Source organism: Peromyscus californicus, unplaced genomic scaffold (genome assembly GCF_007827085.1).
Source record: "Peromyscus californicus insignis strain IS unplaced genomic scaffold, ASM782708v3 Scaffold_10__1_contigs__length_136768540, whole genome shotgun sequence".
Classification (NCBI taxonomy): domain Eukaryota; kingdom Metazoa; phylum Chordata; class Mammalia; order Rodentia; family Cricetidae; genus Peromyscus; species Peromyscus californicus.
In genome coordinates this window covers 30,730,097-30,751,916 of record NW_026294391.1, presented here as the reverse complement: position 1 = coordinate 30,751,916, position 21,820 = coordinate 30,730,097, and the positions used below count along the sequence as shown (strand labels likewise).

At 42.0% G+C, this 21,820-nt stretch overlaps 1 protein-coding gene and 1 pseudogene across 8 annotated transcripts in view; both read left to right on the top strand.

Annotated features, from left to right (window-relative positions):
* The window catches only part of Sh3kbp1 (SH3 domain containing kinase binding protein 1), a 343,879-nt gene that overhangs the window by 137,573 nt on the left and 184,486 nt on the right, over positions 1-21,820 (top strand). The gene's annotated exons all lie outside the window — the stretch shown is intronic.
* LOC128102712 (pre-mRNA-splicing regulator WTAP-like) lies at positions 18,629-20,232 on the top strand (annotated as a pseudogene).

Genomic DNA, 21,820 nt, shown 5'->3' with positions numbered 1-21,820 from the left:
TTATTCCTAGCAGCATTATTCATAATAATCCCCAAATAGAAACAGCGCAGATGTTCAGCAGCTGACGAATGAATGAATGAACAAACTTTGGTCCATCTATACAGTGGAATATTATTAGGCCATCATTATGAATGAAGTACTGGTACATACTAAAGCATGGATGAACCTCCAAAAGCTGATGCTGAATGAAGGAAGCCACACACACAGGACCACATGTTATTTGATTTCATTTATGTGAACTACCCAGAATAAACAGATTCCTAGAGACAGAAAGTTGATTAATATTTGCCTAGACCTTGGGGATGGGCATGAGAGCACCTGCTAATGAACATGAGGTTTCATTTAGGGATGATGGAAATGGTCCAAAATTAGATTGGTGGGTTGGCTGTATCATCCTGTGAATATATAAAACCCATTTAATTATATACTTGAAAAGGGTGAATTTTTACGTTACATAAATTATATCTCAATGAAGCTGTTAAAGCAGAAAATCAACACATAAAGTGGTGTTAAGTGCAGTTCCTTAGTGGTTCCTGGCTGTCTCTCTGCCTTTTTTATTTTCCATACTGCTACTCCCCATCCCCCCAGCTGAGGGACATGGTATGCCATTTCTTTTATTTAAGTTTTTAAAATAATATATTTCTCAGGGAGGCTTTATATTTTTTTATTCAATCAGTTGCCTAGGAGATAGTGAGTCTGGGGGATCAAAATGACACTGTTTTGCTAGAGATGACCTAAATATTAGATAATCGATTCGAGAAGGGCAGAGAACTGACTGTGGCCTCCTATTGTTCATTTCTTGAGAGAGAAAAAATGAGATTGCCTGTAAATCAAAAGGCAAAGCTCTTATATTCTCCATTCAGAGCTTCCTGGAGAGAGCCTGTGTTGGAAAGGCAAGAATCCCATTTACGTTTCCAATTTGTCTTGCCATTGTTACTAACTCTGTTGGCTATTTTTGCTCATAAGTTTTTATCTGCAGCGCTGATGATTTCTTTAGGGAAGATGCTTAGATGTGGAATTACCAGACCAAACTGTGCATTCATTCTAGGGAACTTTGATCCATTGTTACCGGGTTCATTTCCTGATGCTTGCAACTGTTCTACACCCCCACTGGAAGCAGGGGATGCTTTGTAATGTTTTAAGCTTGAATTTTTCTAATTGTGAGAGTGTTTGAATATTTTTGTTTCTGTCATTCATTAGTAGTCTTTGCTATTTATATAAAGATCTATTTTTCTTAATAGTGTATTACCCCTTTGTCCCTCATGGCTCATTTTTCTTCCTAGTTTGATTCATTATTTCCATTTATTTTAATATATACAAACATTACATTTCTATACAATTAATGTATGGAGGCATTCATATAGATTGTGTATTGATACTTCGTAGTTCTTTTAAATAAATTCTCAGCTATTTTTGTACTAGCTTCATTTTAATTTCAATTTTTTATCTGCATAGAATATTCAATATATGGCATTACTATACAAATTGATTAATAATTTGAAATGGACACTTTTCGAGGATAATTTGTAAAACAGTACAGCTCTTCCCCAAGTATTTTTGATAGTTCATTTATTCTATACTGTTATTTCCCTGGACCTTTAGTCTAATGCCCTTAATTTGTCTCAACATTCTTGCATCACCGTAGTTAATTGTGTGGCTTTATAATACCTCTTAATATGTAGCATAACACGGTTTTATCTTTTCTTTTATCACTCCCCACTTGGAGAAAATGTTTTATCTTGGGCTAGGAAGATGGCTTGTCAGTAAAGTGAGGACCTGAGTTTAATCCTGAAAATCCAAATTTTAAAAAAATCCACATGTGGTTGCATGCACTTGTAATCCTCGTGTTGGGGAGGCAGAAATAGGTAGAGCCCTCTGGGATCTCTGGCCAACCAGTCTAGCCTAGTTGGTTCCTTCCAGGCTGTTGACAGACCTTTCCTGACAAAAACAAGGTTGACTTCCTCCATATACATAGGTGCACATGTAAGCCTGTGCATGCCCATGAGCATGCATGTACACACACACACACACACACACACACACACACACACACACACACACACACAGAGAGACACCAATCAAAGTTTTTACCATTGCTATTGGTTTATCATAAATTCATGTGATCAAGTTAAAAAAAATCTCAAGATTTTGATTTCAATCTTATTGAAGTTAGAAGGCAATATTGAAAAAAATGGGCATTTTCCCAACTTTTTGCTTATGAGTTTTATATTATTATACAGATTATCTTTAGGTGCAAATATACAAATGGAAATCTTCTCTCCCATATACTTCTTTCCAAACATTGCAGGAGATGAATCCTTGCAATCAAAACCATCTCTGATCCCAAATTCTAAACAGTTGATCCTGGCCATCCACTTCAGTCACGTGTCTGACTTTTACCTGCCGCACCATGCTTCCTTCTGATATAGTTAGTCCTAAGCAGGGACTCATTGTTGCCTTTTGTAAATGGAATCTCTTTCTCCTTAAGATTGCTGATGTATAGATTTTAACTTTTGACTCATAATCTCTCTTGTGTAGTCTAATAATTGAAAACAGTAAGAGAATAATAAGTGTATATCAGTTTCTAGCTTTGAGAAGGTGGGTCAGTCGAAATTCTAAAATGCAGGATGTTTAAACAGAGCATTTTAGAAACAAAAACCCCTTAACTTGGATAGTACCTCACAATGTACATGCATGTGTATATACACATATGTATACATACATATACACATATGTAAATTATCTTTGTGTGTGTGCGTGTGCACATGCATGTACACACAAACACATGAAGGAAGCAGAGGTGGAGAGACTTGTTGGCTCCTTCAAGTATAACCTGTGAGGAGTGTTAAGGGAAGTATCATAGTGGGTCCATTTTAAACATAATCTGATTGTAAACTCCCCGAAGGAGGAAGCTACAAGCTCATTCTTCTTCGAGACAATTTGACCTGTTGAAGGACTTGTACACTTGAACTCAGATGCATCCACTCTGTTGAGAAAAGGTAGCAAAAGGAAAACTGTCAGGGGGCCGCAATCTTCATATCTGTGTGAAAAGAAGCTGTTAGGGCAATTCATGGCTGCCGGGGGAGGGAGCCTCAGTCTTCTCCAGGGACGAGCCCCTGTTAGCTTATCCAGTCCCAGTGGGCAGCTCTGAACACATATACATGAGAGCAACACTAAAGGGATGCAGCAGGTTGTATGCGTATATACAGTTGTGGTTTTTATATAGCCCTGCATGAATGTATATATGTAACAACAACTAGAGAAGGAGAGGTTGTGAATTTGAGAGTGCATAGGAGGGACACAGGAGAAGTTGGAGAAATGATGTAAATGCAGTACTCATATATGAATTTATTTTTTATTTTTTGTTTTTTATTTTTTATTTTTTTGGTTTTTTGAGACAGGGTTTCTCTGTATAGTTTCGGTGCCTGTCCTGGATCTCGCTCTGTAGACCAGGCTGGTCTCGAACTCACAGAGAGCCAATCATATTGTAACTATTTGAAGAGGGAACACCAGGATTGTTCTCATTTGCTTGTATACCACAAGATACAAGTGGGAGAATGTGTCCAGGGCAAGGGGAGGCTTTGACTTGATGTCATCATTTTGTTGTTGTTACCGTTATTATTTTGTGTATATATATGTATACTGTATGTCAGTGTGGGTGTGTGCATGTGTGGAGAGCAGAAGTCGACCTTAGGTGTCGACTTGATTGCTCTCCATCCTAATTTCTGAGACAGTCTCTCATTGAACCTGGGACGTATCAATTTGGCTAAGCTGGCTGGCCCATGAGCCACCTGGGCTGCCTGTCTCTATTTCCCCAGTGCTGGGACTACAGACAGCTCAACTGATCCAAGCTTTTACATAGGTGCTGGTGGTCTGAGCTCAGATCCTCATGTATGTGTGATAGGCTCTTTACCAACTGAGCCATCTTCCCAGCTCCATGTCATTGTTTTAATGTATATATGATCTTATACTTTGCCCCAGGGTATTCTAAATGAAAGCGTATAGTTCATTTAACTTTATAGACAGCTACATGTACATTCTGTTATCTTTGTTGGGGTTTATGGGCCAGACTTAGCTGTCTCCCTTCCTTTCTGAATTTCTTCCTCTCTGATATTTGATCTGCTCATCATCACCTTTGTCAGGGTGAGGGGGTGTTTTAGTTTAATTTCTATTACTGCGATAAACACCATGACCAAAAGCAACTTGGGAAGGAAAAGGTTTATTTAATCTTCCATTTCCATATCACAGTGCATCACTGAGGGAAGTCAGGGCAAGAAGTCAAGTAGGAGCAGAGGCAGAAGCAGTGGAGGAATGTTGTTTACTGGTTTGCTCTCCATGGTTTGCTTTGCTTGCCTTTTTTTACTACAACCCAGGACCACTTACCTGGGGTGGTACAGCCCATATCAATCATTAATCAAGAGAATGTCCCACACAATTGCACACAGGCCAGTCTGATGGAGGCACCTTACTTAGGGTTCTCTCTTCCCAGATATGTATAGGCTTGTGTCGAGTTGACAGAAACTACAGTACAGGGAGGGAGTTAAAATAGTCAGCAAGGGGACTGGATGATTGGATCATGTCAACTCTGGTTGTCGGGAGCCTCAGTGAATTAGTACTGACGTATACAGTCAGCTCTATTGGCGTTCCTGTCTGAAGTTGGCTTCTTGAAAATTTGGGATGCGGCAAACTGTGGGGGATGGTGCCAGGAACCCTGCTGTCCCCCCATTCTCTTCCCCTTCTGTTGCTTTCTTTTTCCCTAGGGATAACTTGGATGGATTCTTAAATAGAGTCATTTTTTTGCAAAGAAAAAAAGTATAATTTCCCAATTTTTTCAAAGGAATCACCTTTTATTTCTTTTAATCCCTTTCTGGGCCATGGTTTGGTTTTGTTTTTGTTTTTTGTTTTTTTTTTTTTGACACAGTAAAGCAAACAGATGGGTATAGCATACTGTTAATAGTAACATTTTTTAAAAATGCTGTTTAAGAAAAGAAATGATAACAGTTGTTTTATGATTGACTTTTAACTTTAAAGCAATCTTTGATAATATCACCAGGAGAATACTGTTTTTTTTTCTTTTAAAGAAATTAGTTTCCTTTGTAATTTACTTTGACTAAAGCATTATAATAAAAGGTAAGACACTTGGAATTATGTATACAAAGGGAAAATTACTGAATTTTCTTGAGTGTCTGACATGCTGTGGACAAGGATAGAAAACCATGAAATGCTAGAAATGAAAAGTCTGTAATATATATGTTTATATACACACATACATGCACATGTACACATACCACAAACATACACTCTCAACAATTTAACTGTCTGTGTTGCCTCGTACCTCTGTGCAGGTCACTGTAATGTTTGAAAGAGTCCTGTCACTTAGTATGTGAACTGTATTGCTATATGTAACATATGGTTTAAATAAAAAAAAAGACTCCTCCTTTCTCCCTTCTGTCTTGGCAGTATGCCATCCTTCTTCTGCTGTCTTACTCTATGTATTTCTTCCCTCTCCCTACCTCATTCTCTATGTTCCAACCTGTTATGTAGTGGGCTCCTTGTGTGTGTGTGTGTGTGTGTGTGTGTGTGTGTGTGTGTGTGTGTGTGTGTGTGTGTATGTCTCATTGGTTCTAACTACATCTGTATAGAGAGCACAGGAATAATCTGGACCATTGAAGTCCAGGAATGACCTGCTGACATCTTTTTGCAATGTAGCTCTAAGTCTGTTGTTAGAGACACTTTTGTAGGATGTCATTTTATATTGTTCTTGTTCCCTGCTGATCCTCTCTGGAGAAAGTGTTCATAAATTTAGAAACGACCAAACCTAGGCAGCAAGAAGGAAGAGAGGCAAGCGTCAGTGGGTGGTTCTGTAGGATCAATCTCTCCATCTCCATCACCATAAATTATCAGCTGTATTGATCCATTCCCATTGATGTATGAACTCATTCTACCAAAGACCCAAGTGAAATGGAAAATGGAAAATGATCATTTATTAGAATTGATGAGTGTCAGCTTTGTATTGAAACAAAACAAAAGCACAGAGATCTGAATGGCTTCCCTTTCAATATTACATGGCCATGGGCCAACAGACCTGGGTGAACCAGCAAGGCAGAGTAACATCACAAATATCTTGTCCTGTTCAGGAGCTCAGAACAAGACTGGAGCTTACTTGAGCCCAGAAATGCATTTGCATCCCTTGCTGTTCTTCATACTTCTACCCAAGTTTGTCTAGAAACCTTCGTTCATGGATTTGAAACACCTATACATATAATTTTCTATTTTACCAGCAGTTATGGATCCTGGTGATGGCTTTCTACCTTTTATTTATTTATCTTAAAAATTGTGTGTGTGTGTGTGTGTGTGTGTGTGTGTGTGTGTGTGTGTGTTATGCACATGAGTGCAGGTGCCTACAGAGGAAGAGGATAGTGTCAGAGTCCCTAGAGCTGGAGTTACAAGTGGGTGAGTGGCCTGATGTGGGCGCTAGGAACTGAACTCGGGTCCTTTGGAAGAGCAGTGCACATTCTTTTAACTACCAAGCCGCCTCTCTAGCCCCTTCCCCCACTTTAAGGCATCCATTTCTTCATCCGCACAATCCGTGCAGAAAGTTTCCAATACTTTACCCCTGGTAGCCCTTGCTGGTTCTCTTCTTGTCTCCGTTAGAACACAAGCAGAAGTGCAGATCAAGGCACAGTGCTGCCTATCTGTAGTTCTCAAGTCATTTTAGCCTGTGCACCCGTGGTTCGGGCTCGTGAGCGTTTTGAAATGTTGCAGAGCTCGAGGCCCCAACTCCTCATCTTGCAAGCGCTTCCCAGGGTCCCCACTTGCCATGCCACCCACATTCTGTTACAGGTGGCAAACATTTGTTGATGGACTTGAGTTTCTACATGGCCTGTCAGAAGCTTTTCGGGGAGCTTTGGAGAATTCCAGTTGTTTACTAGGACATTTTCGTGGTGTTTTTTGTTGAATAATGAAGTTAACATAGCGTTTCTGCCTTTAATAAAACACCCATTTTCACTTAGCCCATAGCAGCACAGGCTTCTGCCAGTCTTCACTCTGCTTGATTGTACATGGGTGAGCAGGTAGTGAAGTGTGCATTCGATTAGCATTCAGCTCCGCACTCTTCAGAAGGCTGCCTCAGGAGGACTTTCATACCATCACCATGTCCACTGGGTGTGGGATATCATTATTCATGGGGAATTGGGTTGAATTGCTATGTGCCAATCAAGTCTCTCAACCTTGTTAGATGATGGCTGGTGATGGGTCGGTAGGTAATACGCTTCTTTTAGCATATTAGTATTTCAAACTAAAGTTATACCAGACACATAAGAAAGGAGCAAGATGGAGCTCAAGCAGGCATTCATGTATACATGTTCAGAGCAGTATTCATAGTGGAAAAAAAGGTGTCCATTCAAGGATGAACAGATAAGCAAAGTGTGGCTGATACATGCAACTAAATACTACTGTTCAGCCTTTAAAAGAAAGGAAATGCTGACACATGCTACAGCATAGCTGAACTGTAAGGTTTATTATGCTAGGTGAAAGAAGCCAGCCCCTAAGGACACATACAAAATGGTTCTGTTTGTATGAGGCACCCAGAATAATCAAAATCATGGAGGTATGAGGTGGAATGGTGATTCCCAGGACATGGTGTCAGAATGGGAACTTATTTTTTAGTGTGTAATATTGAGTTTCAGTTTTGGAAAAAGGGGGTGGGGGAGATCAATAGACAGATGGTAGTGAAAACACAACAGTGGGAATGTACTTAGTATTCCTAAAATGTATAAACACAATGTCTAGAATGGTAACTTTCATCTTGTGTATCCTTTACCACGGTGAAAAGAAATCAGTGGCATCATGGATATTTAGTACCTGTCTCCCCACTACCCCACGCTAAGAAATTTCTTACCTAACAATTACAATGTATGTTTATTACTCCACCTCAAGTGCATTGTGTATCTTTTTGAGGAGTTAAGGATGACTTGGGTGAGAGGATTCTGTGCTAGGAGAGATTTTCTTCTCATGTTTAAGTTTTCTGTTTGTATTAGCTAGCTAAACTAAATACACTACTCATAGAAAATTTTTTTTTTTTTTGGTTTTTCAAGACAGGGTTTCTCTGTGTAGCTTTGCGCCTTTCCTGGAACTCACTTGGTAGCCCAGGCTGGCCTCGAACTCACAGAGATCCGCCCGGCTCTGCCTCCCGAGTGCTGGGATTAAAGGCATGCGCCACCACCGCCCGGCTGTAACTTTTTTTTTTAAAACTCAGGATCTCATGTAGTCCAGGCTGGCCTCAGCCTTGGTTTGTAGCCAAGGATGACCTTAAACTTCTGATTCTCTTGCTTCTATCTCCCAAGTGTTGGGATTACAGGAGTGCTTTTCCATGACCAGTTTATGTGGTGCAGGGGATCCAAACCAGAGGTTCATGCATGCTAGACAAGCATTCTTACTATGTCAGCATAGCTGTACACCCCTGGTTCCATGAAGTGAATATTTTTATGTTCTTTAAAATTAGTGTTTTGGGGGGCTTGGGGAAATGGCGCAGTTGGTAAAGTGTTTGCCACACAAGCATGAGGATTGGATTTGTATCTCCAGCCCTTACTTACAAAAAGCCAGGCTCACCGGTCCTAGTGGGTACGTCTACAAAACAGCTCCTGCACACAAGGCTCGGGGAACAGTGAGGAAGAGAGAGCAGAAAGATGCCAAGAGCCGGAGAATCAAGGATCAGGCAGTTTGCTGAAAGACTGTATCTCCTAGTAAAGTCAAAAGCTACTCCCATAAAGTCTTACTAACATGGCTGCCTAAACGTGACTGAACAAGGACCTTAATAGACATGCAAAAGTGGACAGGGGAAAGATCACAAGGTCTCAATCCCACAGAAAGGACTGTAGTGGGTAGCCATTCCAGCTTTGATCTGGAAGTTCCAACCCCCATTGAGACTTCTGCAACTGTCACGCCTACAAGGCGGGGCCAAGGGAGGTTCCTGGGGACCCGAGATCTGGATCGGCGGGCGCTCTCTCTGTTTCGGACCCTGGATAGTGGAGGTGGACCAAGCAGAGCTCCAGAGAACACTGCTGGACTGCGATACACCTTCCCCAGACCCCGCGACCTACCTATCCCTTAATTTGTAAGTTACGCCATTAAATAAATCTCCCTTTAACTACGTGGAGTGGCCTTAATAATTTCACCAATAAAGGACTATAGGCAACTAAGATATGCTCAGAGTGAGAGAAATAGTCTTCCCCAGGGAAGACTACACCAATTAGTTATCCAAGACCAAATGGTCAGCCCTGAAAACATATATACCAGTAACATACAGAATGAGCAGGTTATATTTAGGAATACATGCATATATACATATATGTATGTAATAGCACTTGATGAAAAAAAAAAGGAGACCATGAATTTGAAAGAGAGTAAGGAGGGGATGGTGTGAATGGAAGAAAGGAAAGGGAGAGCTGATATAATTATAACCTTAAAAAGAGTATATGAGCAGTACAAATTGTACTTGATGGGATTAAAAGAAAAAAGAGGACACAAAGTTGTGTGGGTAGAGAAGAAGAGGATCTGGAAGGAATTGAGAGTGAGTAATATCAAAATACATGGAAGGACGTTCTCAAAGAACTAATGAAAAATAAGAAACAGGAAGCTGGGATCATGGGACACTTCTTTAACCTCAGCATCACTTACCCACCTGCTTCCTCCTTTTACCTCAGTTGGGGACCCTAGCCCATGAGACTTATCTCAGGTGGGGACCCTAGCCCGTGAGATGGCACCGCTCACATGCAGAGTGGGTTTTCTTTGCCTCCTCAGGTAGACTTCTCTAGGGACACCATCACAGACACACCCAGAGACATGTTTCCATTGAGAGGCCCCTCAAATTGACAATGAAGGTTGACCATCACACCCCTTTTGGTCTAGGCTCTGGGCGGCTGTATTTACCCACAAGGAAATTCTCTAAGCTCCTATTCTCAAGAGTCTAGAATTTGAGAATCAGATAGGTGCTGGGCAGCATGGACAAGGTGAAGAGAGCTTTTATACACCGGCTCTGTGCCATTTCATGCTGGCGGGGGCGGGGGTGGTGAAGACAGATGTTTGAGAGGGGTATCACTTCTAAGCTGATGATTCTTTTTCTTCCTATTAAAAACAACAAAAATAAACAAACAAAAATCGTAGTCTCTAATTTGGACCCTTATCACATCTTATAGACCAGGCAAGCAAACTGGCAAAACCTGTCCATTTTTTTTTAAAATAAAGAAAGTTGCATTGGCACTTAGCCATGGCCAGTCACTGGAATATTGTGTATGGCTGCTTAGGTAGTATGGCCCACAAAGCCTCAAGTGTTCTCTGGCCCTTTCTAAAATACATTTGCCAACCCCTCTGTTAGAAAAACTCAGTTCCTCCTTTCAAGAAAGTTTTGTCTTGCAAAAGAGACTCATACTTGTGTGTAGCATATAGACAACTTTACAGTCTGTCCTGTTAAAGTTAAAAGACATTTAACTGTTGAAAACTCACTTAAGTGCTGACAAAAACGAGTATTGTCGTGGAGATAATTGCACATTTCTTTTTGTCCCTTTTATGTTTTTCTCTGCTGTTCCTTTTTCTGTTCCGTGAAGGAATCTTCACTGCTTCTCTAGCCTCGAGACTTGTAGATTGACACTTCCTAGATGTACAGTCTCTAAATTTATGCTCTTCCTGACACTCGCTTCCCTCCTTCTGAGAGGTAAAGGCACAGATGAGTTGGGAAACATGAAAAGTCTGAATGTGCGTTACCATTTTTTGAAGCACACCTCTGGGCCTTTCCTGCACTTATAAGGACAATAAGAGTTGTTTAAAGAAAGGGGAACAGGCTGTGTTTGCTTTGAACAAATAGGTGGTATGGACATTAGTGACAGGCTGAGGAAAGCTCTGGCTAGAACCCTTCACTGCTCAGGAAAGCCAAGGAAAGGATGGTCAAGGAGGTGGGAGGGGGCCCTAGGGGAGCAGCAAAGGGGACTAACTGGGGAAGAAGGGCAACTGACTGAAGATAGGCAGGGGGCATGGGGGAGAGCAAATGAGAACCAACTATAATGGCACATGGGAGCGAAGAAGGTCTGATGAAACCTAGTACTTTGTATGTTAACCTAAAAACTTAACATAAACCTCCAAACCAAAAAACCTCTTCACTCACAGCTAGCCCTGTTCTTTCGCTTTCACAGCTCATTAGTTGCTTAGGAACCCTCCCTGTTCTCTGTGATATCCCTCCAGAACAGCCTTGGCAGAAACCCACTTGCACCCGTCCACTTGCATGGTTTTGTTGCTCGGACCAGCGCATGATCTGATGATGCTCAGTCCAGTGGCTCTGGGGCCCTGGTGCTTAGTCTGTACTCTTGGCTTTCTCTTTGAGTTGTACCTTTTCTTTTCTTTTTTCCAAGACAGGGTTTCTCTGTGTAACAGCCCCGCTGTCCTGGAACTCACTCTGTAGACCAGGCTGGCCTCAAACTCAGAGATCCACCTACCTCTGCTTCCTGAGTACTGGGATTAAAGGCGTGTGCCACCATGGCCCAGCTGAGTTGCACATTTTCTTTTAGACTCATTCTGAATGTTGTTAGGTAGAGCCACTCTAAAGACTACTCTCTAGTCCCTTCCCCATCCATACTTCCTGGGAAACACCTGATTCTCGATCCTCTCTATCAGCTGCTGTCTATCTCTACAGCTACATTGACATAAGCGCTAAGAAGCTGTGGGTTTCCAGTCAGGAAAAATGGTAATTGCATAAGAGACAAACCAGTCCAGCACACTCTACCACACACATATTGATGCCTTTCTGCTTCTGTTTAAGAACAGGGGCTTGCTCTGTGTGACCCTCCTGCTTCATCCTCTCGTGTGCCACCACACATGGCATTGGTGGGCTCTTGTTTGTTTTTAAAACACAAGTGGGATCATACTGACCTTCTACATTATAATATTTTTAGTAGATTAGATAGCCTCTTAGAAGTCTGTTTGTATCAGTTCACTTAGATTTGTACCATTTCTCTAGTGGTCTGTGTAATATGCCTATGATTTAACCAATGGGTCCCCTAATAGGAGGGCATTTAGGATGCTTCTGCTTTTTCACAGTTCTGAGTAATTTAGCAGTAGACATTTTACACATCTCTCTCTACATTTGTGGTGGTTAATTTTTTTTGTGAACTTGCAAACCATAGTCCCTTGGGAGGAAGGGACCTCAATCGGAATTGCAGCTGTCACATTGGCCTGTGCTTATGTCTGTGGGAGATTTCTTTGATTAGCAATTGATGTAGGAGGGCCCAGCCCACCTAGAGGGGTGCCCCTCCTGGGTCTTGGGGTGTATTAGAAAGCAGGCGGAGTAAGCCAGTAAGCTTTGCGCCTCCATGGCTTCTACTTCAGTTCCCGCCTCCAGGTTCCTGTCTTTACTTGCTTTGACTGTAACTGGTAAAATGTAATAAACCCCTTTCTCCCCAAATTGCTTTTGGTCAGTATTTTATCATTGTAACTGAAGGCAAACTAAGACATTATTCTAAGTGACTTACCCAGAGTCTAACTTTTTTTTTTAGAGACAGGGTTTCACTGAGCTGAAGTGGAGTGATTGTAAATCCTAACCTAACTCAATAGGTTTTGCGTTTGCTAGTTAAATTCTGTGCTCTTTCTTCCCTTTTTACTCAAGCAACTTTTAAAACTTGTTTGTTTTGTTATACTCTCCTGGAGAGTATAACTTCTTAAAAGTGGAATTCCAATTTTTAGATTTTTTTCCCTGAAAGAACTAGGCAGACGCTTTGGTCTCTGCTGAACGTACTGACCTTAATGCCCTTCATCCTCTAATAATACCATAGAAATGGGACCTTGCTGTTAGTCAGGCAGCTCTTCCAGCAAATCCTGCTGTAAATATCGGCATAAACTTTCTTCCCTTTTGGATGATGTGTATCCTCACTACTTGACAGGCAGCAGAGATCCCTAAGCAGGGAATGCCAATACTGCTGAAGAGGGCTAAGAGCCGTGGGTGTGTATATTTGTGAAGCCCCATAGGTACACAGAAGCCCTGACGATCTCTTCATCCCTGAGAAAGTAGCAAGTATATAGTGCTTTCTAGAATTTCAGCAGACAGAAAAGGGAGTGAAGGGTTGGGCTGGATTGCATGGGGCCGGTGGTGAGGCAGTGGCAGGTGTCAGCCTGTGCTGGCCTCCTTGGAAGAAGGGAGCATGGGGTTGGGCTCAGCTGAGACAAAGTGCCATATGACAGAGTGGGCCCTCACTAGCCACTGACCTGAGTAATAAGAGGACACTTGGCAAGTGGCCTCATGACCACTGTGCCCACGCGGCTATTTTAGATCACAGTTTGTGAGGCCACCTGATGGGGTTCTTTTGTTGGATGTGCGTCTCCCTGGCCTATGAGACAGTCTAGTGAACAGACTTCAAATGTCATACTTATCACTTTATTTGATATAAAAATTCTTCCTTTGGGTTTCCTTGGAAACCACAATTTTGAAATCAGGAATTACAGATTCTTAACTAGTGAAACCTGTAGGCCTTCTCATAGGATGATGTTTGCAAATTAATAGAATCTATAAGATGATAAAGGAAGCCAAGCACATCAACATACAGTTACCCAACTATTACAGAAATGTATGTAAGGAGTGTTCTTCGTTGATGAGTTAAATGGCAAGATCCCAGTGTGCCTAGACGTGATCATGAGTGTAAATGAAGTAGAGGTGACTGTACATGACATTTCAAGATAACTACAGGCATGAACTGAAAATGTCTGTCTATGGAATAGGAAATAAATATTCACTGATGCTGCCAATACCCATGTAGTGTGTTGCCTTTGTTTAAAGGGAAAATAAAAAGCCACGTGTGAGCAAGAGAGGATGGTAACCTTTTTCTCCATCTCAGTTTGTTCATTTATTAGTGCTAAGGATGGTAGTGTGCATGCTAAGCAAGTGCTCCACTCCTAAGCCACATTCGCAGCCACTCTCCAGATTTAGATTGCCCTGAACCATTTGTAAAGTGTTAACTACGTTTATCCATGTACATCCTGGTGGTGTGTGTGTGCCATTACACGTGTGTAGAGGTCAGAGGTTAACCTGAATGAGTCAGTTCTCTCCTTTCATCATGTAGTTCCTGGGGTTGGAACTCGGGTTTCTGGGCTTGGTGGTAAGCACCTTTTCCCACTGAGTCATCTCCTTGACCTCAGACCTCCTCTTTCTGTTCAAAGACCCCAGTTAAGGACCTATGTTTGGGAAGGCCTTCCTCTTAGATCCCAGAGAATGAGTTGTGAGGTTATAAGCTTTTATTTGCATAAAGAAAATTCATCAGTACCCAGCTCTCCCTCTGGACCCCACCTCTTTGTTCAGACAGGTGCAAGAAGGGAATTCATGTTAAAAAAACGAGTCAGCTTTTTAAAATATTTTAACTACTCCGTGACAGAGATCTTTCTTTCCTCCAAGAGACAGTTATGTGGAGTTTTCTGTCATTCTTTCAATTGTCCCTTCACCACAGTGGCCTTTTGTTGGTACTTTAAAAACTGGGAAACTCTAGATTTGATTATGGTATTTTCCACTCAGCTTCTCTAAGACGGGGAAGGAGAGATAGATCCCAAATGAGGGTCTCTGGGATTTTCTAGATGTTTTCCACAGTTCCTATATTGTTTATATTCTCTGTTGCTTCCTCTGTGCCTCCCTCCCTCCCTCCTTCCCTCCCTCCCTCTTCCTTCCTTTTATTTTATTTTTAATTTTTTAAAAAAGCTTTATTTGGGGCTGGAGAGATGGCTCAGAGGTTAAGAGCACTGGCTGCTCTTCCAGAGGTCCTGAGTTCAATTCCCAGCAACCACATGGTGGCTCACAACCATCCGTAATGAGATCTCGCGCCCTCTTCTGGCCTGCAGGGATACATGCAGGCATAACAGTGTATACATAATAAATAAATAAATCTTTAAAAAAAAAAGATTTATTTATTATGTATACAGTGTTCTGTCTGCATGTATGCCTGCAGGCCAGAAGAGGGCACCAGATCTCATTACGGATGGCTGTGAGCCACCATGTGGTTGCTGGGAATTGAACTCAGGACCTCTGGAAGAGCAGCCAGTGCTCTTAACCACTGAATCATCTCTCCATCCCCCCTTTTATTTTTTTATAGACACAGTTTCTCTGTGTAGCCCTGGCTGTCCGGGATCTCACTCTGTAGACCAGGCTGGCCTCGCACTCACAGAGATCCGCCTGCCTCTGCCTCCCAAGTGCTGGGATTAAAAGCATGTGCCACCACTTCCCGGCTTCCTCCTTCCTTTTCACCTCTCATTATCTGCCTGTTTTCTCTTATTCTTATCTCTTTTTCTTCCTCTACCCATTCTCTCATTTTATTCCCTCCTTGCCCCATTAACCATAAATATTTGGTGTCTGAGATATCCATTTGTCAGCATCAAAGATTGAAAACACCTTAAAAATGTTGGAGGGCAGAGTATTGGGGAGAAGGGAGAAGTCTTGTTTATATCCAACAAATAACTTATATTTAGAATCTTTCCTCAAATTTTTCTTTAAAATTCTGTATTCTCATTTTTGCTTGAATGACTCTGCATGGAGCATTTAAAAGTAGATCAAACAGAACTCTATAAATATGTTGAGTTCTTTTGGGCTTTTTGCCCAAATCAGCCTTGCTAAAGCAGAGAAGAGCAAAGTGCTTTAATATGTTGGATTTTCTCTTCTGCAAAATCCAGAATCCTTCTCCCAGACACTAGCTGCCCAGGCTGAGGAAGCCTTGGCAAAGAAACCCCTGGGGTGTGGTCCACTGAAAAGCCAAAACCAAGGTCTGAGACTAGCGTGAGGAAAGCCACAGAACTGGTATGCTTAGAGAACTCACTGATTATGTTTTCTCAGTATGATTCCTTTGTGTCACTCCGATGGGAAAGAAAGGCTGGTGAGAAGAAAATTGGTTGAGCTGGTATAGGTAATTTAACAAAGCTTCCTTCTACTGGCTTTATGAATGTAAAAGCAAATGTTAAAAAGGATGAAGTCAAGTGAAAGTAAGCCCTCCTGTAAAGTAGGCCTCTGCCTGTCACGCCCATGTTGTACATAAGGAAACGGATGCAAAGAGCCTGCAGTAGTTGTAGTGGGGGAGCCCTGGGGGCTCTGTGTGCCTTCTCTCTTTTGAGTTGCAGGGTTGTTAGACATGGCCATAATGCTTTCAGTGTGAACCAGGTATCCACGAGCAGGACAATCACAGCTCATATTGCCCTTTCACAGTATTCCATACACCATTTTTATAAGTTGATTGTGGTAGAAGATACTTAAGTTCTCTATATCCATGATGCCAAAATTATAATAGATGTGACTCCTAGGGAAATATCAGAGCATGGCATGGTATAATCTGTAGTCTCTGGAAGGGAGAGCCAGAAGAGTCAGGAGTTCAAGCTCACCTTTCATGGCATAGCTTCATCAAACCCTGTCTCAAAAACAAATAACCATTAAAAATTAAGTAAACAAAACCCAGGAAAGGTCAAACAACATTAATACTGAAAATACACATATGCAAAATCAGTTCAAGTGGATTGTTCTTTCTGTATTCCACTGGCAGTAGAAACTCAGTATTTTTTCATCATGTTAATCAGCCAACTATTTTTTAGGGGGTGCATATGGGTCTCATGTAGCCCAGGCTAGTCTTGAACTTGATATATAGTGAAAGAAGACCTTAAATTCCTTATCTTCCTGCTTCCAATTCCTGAGTGCTAGGATTACAGATGTGTACCACTGCACTCATTTTTATGTGATGATGGGAATTGAACCAAGGGATTCATGCACTGTACCAACTAAGGTATATCCACAACCCCCAGTCAGCTTTAGGACTATTTCCAGTGGTTTTGTTAAACAGGGTATCCCAATCTGTAATTTTTAAGGCTGAGGAGGGACTAGATCCTGGAGTTTTATTCTTCCTCTTTTTCTAGATACACAGCACCTGGGCCCACATACTGATTTCTGAGTGGGTATTTGTGAAGAAGTAGCATCATCAGAGCCATAATAAGACATATGTGGGAGTTGGGAAATGAGTCAAATTTATTGAAAAAGGTGAGCACAAAAAAGCCAAGAGGTGTCACATTGAAAGGGTGCAGACAAACTGATGCTCTCAAATAAGGAAAACACAATGGAGTGAGGACACTGTTAGAAAAAAGCAGTGGTTAGGGAAACCCAGAAAAGTTCCCTCATGTGTTCAAGTGCTGGCTCTTCCTCTCTTTGCTTCCCCTTCCGTCTTCGGGACTGACTTATAGTTCCAGAGGTTCAGTCCATGGGAGGCACGATGACGCACAGGCAGACATGTGCTGGAAAAGTAGCTGAGAGTTCTGTATCAGCATCTGCAGGCAGCAGGACGGCCAGACTCTGTACTTGGAATGGGCTCTTTGAAACCTCAGAGTCCACCCCTGGTGACACACTTCCTCCAACCTGGCCAGAACTCCTAAATCCTTCTCAAGTAGTGCCACTTCCTGATGAGTAAGCATTCAAAGATATTGAGCCTATGGGGGCCATTCTTATTCAAACCACCACACCTTCCCTCCCCCTCCCTCTCCTTCCCTTCCCTTCCTTCTCCTTCCCTCTCCTCTTTTCCCCTCCTTCTCCTTCTCTCTCCCCTTCTCCTTCCCTCTGTATCCCTTTCCTTCCCTCCTACTCTCTCCCCTTCTCTCCTCTTTCTTCCTCCCTCTCTTCCATCCTTCTTTCCTTCCTTCCTCTCCCTCCCCCAACCTGCCCCCTTCTTCTCCCTGTCCCACCTCCTTCTCTCTCCTCCCTCTCTCCCCTTTTCTCTCTCCTCCCTCCTTTCTCTTCCTTCTTCTCTCCTGCACTCCCACTTCCCCTCTCTCCTTCCACTTTTATCTCCCTCTCCCCTCCCTCTCCCCCCCTTCCTCCATCTCTGTTAGTATGCACGAATGAGTGAGTAAGCACACTCAGAAGGTAGACAGGGATCCCACTGTCCTGTACAGGGATGGCCTGCTAAGTAGGTGGGGAAGAGTCAGGCCTGGGAAAGCAATCAGATTGGTTCTGATGGGATCCTGTGGTCTCCTTGGGATACTAACAGCAATCTGATTGGAATGCTGACGAGTATGAGATATAGATGGGGAGCTCTTTGAGCTCACATCTCCTGCTGTCTTAATGGGCTTCTTGCCATAGGGTGGTCAGAAACCCCCTTGTCATTCAGCCTGTGAAATAAATGCATCTCTTTTGTCTGATTCAATTAGTACTTATTTATTTGTGAAATAGGAACTCGCCATTAATGTAATTTAAGCAAGTTAAGCATCTATGAGGATGAGCTTCATAAAACAAGGTAATTATTTTATCTGATAACTGATGTTGTTTGAAATGAAACATATTTCAGCATATTATATGTTCTTTGTAAAATCAGATTGATATGCAAAAACACTTAAATGAATCTTTATGCCTCACTCCCAACTCTTATCATTACTTTGGTGGTATTGTTTTCCACATCAATTTCTGTGCTTACATAAATATGTCTGTATACACATGTTCTCTTTCATTCATGGGACTGTATTAGGCCTTCACAGATTAATAGCTGAATGGATTCATTTATTTATCAATAAACATTTTCTGAGTTCATGCTCTGAGCTGGATCCTGGGTGATGAGGCCTAAGTAAGATAGTAATGGCGCATTTTGTGGCTGCGAGACCCGCAAATAAAGGCGATCGCCGGGGCTGCGGCGGGAGGAGCGCGGGGGAGAGGCCGGCTGCGGCGCGGCCTCGGCCTCTGTGACTGGCGGCGCCCGCGCAGCCTCGGGCTGGAAAGGGTGCAAGATGACCAACGAAGAACCTCTTCCTAAAAAGGTCCGATTGAGCGAAACAGACTTCAAAGTTATGGCACGGGATGAGTTGATTCTAAGATGGAAACAATATGAAGCATACGTTCAAGCTTTGGAGGGAAAGTACACAGACCTTAATTCAAATGATGTGACTGGCTTAAGGGAATCTGAAGAAAAACCGCAAGCAGCAACAGCAGGAGTCTGCACGCAGAGAAAACATTCTTGTCATGCGATTAGCAACCAAGGAGCAGGAGATGCAGGAGTGTACTACTCAAATCCAGTACCTCAAGCAAGTCCAGCAGCCGAGTGTTGCCCAACTGCGATCAACAATGGTAGACCCAGCGATCAACTTGTTTTTCCTAAAAATGAAAGGTGAACTGGAACAGACTAAAGACAAACTGGAACAAGCCCAAAATGAACTGAGTGCCTGGAAGTTTACGCCTGATAGGTAAACAAATCATACTCCCCAGTCAAGACTTCCCTGACAGTCCCACCTCGAGAAAGCTGTGGTGGGACAGCCAAGTACTCGTTTCCACACCAAGACTCAGACTTTTTTTGAGCCAAAAAAGCCACATTCTTATACTGTCCAGCTTGTAATGGTTAATGTAAAACTTACCAGATGAACCTTGTGTTTCAGCTTTTCTCTTCCCCTTCCCCTTGCTTCAGAGGCCTGATGCCGTCGGACTATTCCGAAGAAGAGGCCACCTCCGAAAAATTCCCCTTCTAGAACATGTAGACACTTGAGAAATGTTTCTGTTTGAAGAAAATAGAGGGGAAAACAGAAGTCTTAAGTCTGTGGCACACTGTGTCTTCAGACAGTTTGGAGGTTTTAAATCATGAATTGAACATGTAAAATTCCAGTAAAATGTAAAAGTGGAATATGCATCGCTCTTAACCTTGAGCATAGTGACTTAGAGACACTGTATATCAGTTATGCCAATAAGACTGTGGACTTCATGATCGTTGAACTACTGGGTCAAAACTCCAATGAGGAGAATTTTGCCTTTAAAGGGTTTACATGCTAAGAACCAACTTCTAATAAGCTGTGAGACAATCAAGTCATAACTACCAGTACAGGTAGTGCATATATTTATCCATTAGCTCTGAGCTCTCTATTACATAATGGAGCCTTAAATCTATGTGGTTTCTATCAATGGTTTGTTCTTTGAATGGTCGTGGAAACTGTAGATAATCTTAACGGAGGACTGTACAAACGTGAAGGTGTGGTCTCACACTTCAGGTTTCAAGTGTTTGAAGCATTCTGAGTATGCATTTCACAACTAGATTGTATAAGGTATTAGCCGTGAAGAGACTCCCGTTACTCAGTAAACCCTCATTTCACTCAGCAGGCACATGCTGAACAGCATTGTCGTTGGTGTTAAATGGGGGAATGTGTTCCTTCATTGTATTTGGGCCTTTTGTATCGAATTCTTGATATTAAATTAAATGTGCCTTGAAAAAAAAAAAAGATAGTAATGGCACTTACAGTTAGAGAATGTGTGTCTCCATATGATATTTGGTCTTTTGATATGTTATGGACACCTTTTCACATCAGTATTTGTGCAATGTCTTGTATTTAATTACTAAATATTCCATGATTTATTCAGGCCCTCCCATCTTAGTGGACATCCAGGATGTTTTACATGTAGATCTCTGTGCTATTAGAAACAGTGCTGTCCCAAACCTTTTGACACATATGTCCTGGCTATCTAAAACAAATGCTTTCTGTCTTTTAGAGGACCAATGCATGATTTTTCTGTTCATAGAAATCTCTCCTCTACTGTTTAGTATGAATAATTGCAAGTGGACTGTAAATTTGTAAGAGGAAATAGTTAGGAATAGATTATTATATAAGTTCACAGATTTTTTTTTTTTTGTGTGTGTGTGTGTTGCATTCTGGTGGAGAATGAGGGACAATGGCAACACTACATTATCTGCCCCATTTCCCTTCCCATAGTGTCAACAATTCAACATGCTACTTACCTTTTGTTTCTTTTTTAAGGGGTGGGGTCTCATTAAGTAGCCTTGGCTGCCTTGGAACTCACTGTGTAGACCAAGCTGACCTTTAGCTTGCAGCAGTCCTGTATCTGACTCCAAACTGCTAGGATTATAGACCTATGATACTATGTGCAGTTGATGTCATTGTGTTTTAAGAAGACGTATGTTAGGTTCTCTATTTAGCATCATTAGGAAACATTATCTTGCCTTTCCTCTACCATTTCCGTCCTTCTAGTGCCTCTTGGACTGTCTGGAAATTTGTATTCACAAAACGATGACCCATAGGCAATACAAGTAGTAAGTATTCATTAGTTGATTAATCCATTCATTTGCCAGACACACTCTGGTCTATATGCTGGGATCAAGGACAAGTAAGAGAGGGTCACTGGCTCCAAAGGAGGCAGCAGATTTCATCAACCGATGATGGTACTGTGTATATCTGCATTCACGACTGCCTTGCTTCCTTGGTAGGTGATTCCTCCCACTGTGGTTTTGAGGCTTTATGTCTGCCTTTCATTTCTCTTGGGCAATTCACCTGATTTAGGGCCATCTCTCCCAAGCCATTCCCCACATCTCTGACACCAACCACTTTCCTCTAAATTGTTTTGTCACCCTTTATTCCATGCTTCCCTATGCAGAGATTTTTCTCCCATTTCTCATCGTCTCTAAAATGAAGTTCTTATTCTTGACACCCATGGTGCCCCACAGAGAGTCTGACTTAACTTCCTTCTTGGCAGTATCTTGGATTGATACCTAACTCATGTGCCGTAGACAAGTTAGTCTTTTGCTGTTTGTCCCTAAAGGTGTGGTCAACTGTTTGGTGTGAGGAATTGAGGGAAGGGACTTAGGTCTTGAGTGTAAACATAGTTCCTTTTACATAGAAGATGTTCGATGTTCATTTCCTTCATACCCAGCAAGATGAAGTTGATTTTCCTTATGTAATGGTTGGCTCTGTCTGTGTCCCTTATCACCTTCCATGGCTCAGAGGCCCTAAGAAATGAATCCCCACTGTGCCCACTGTGCCTACATTTTCCTTTTGGGACAAAGTAAGG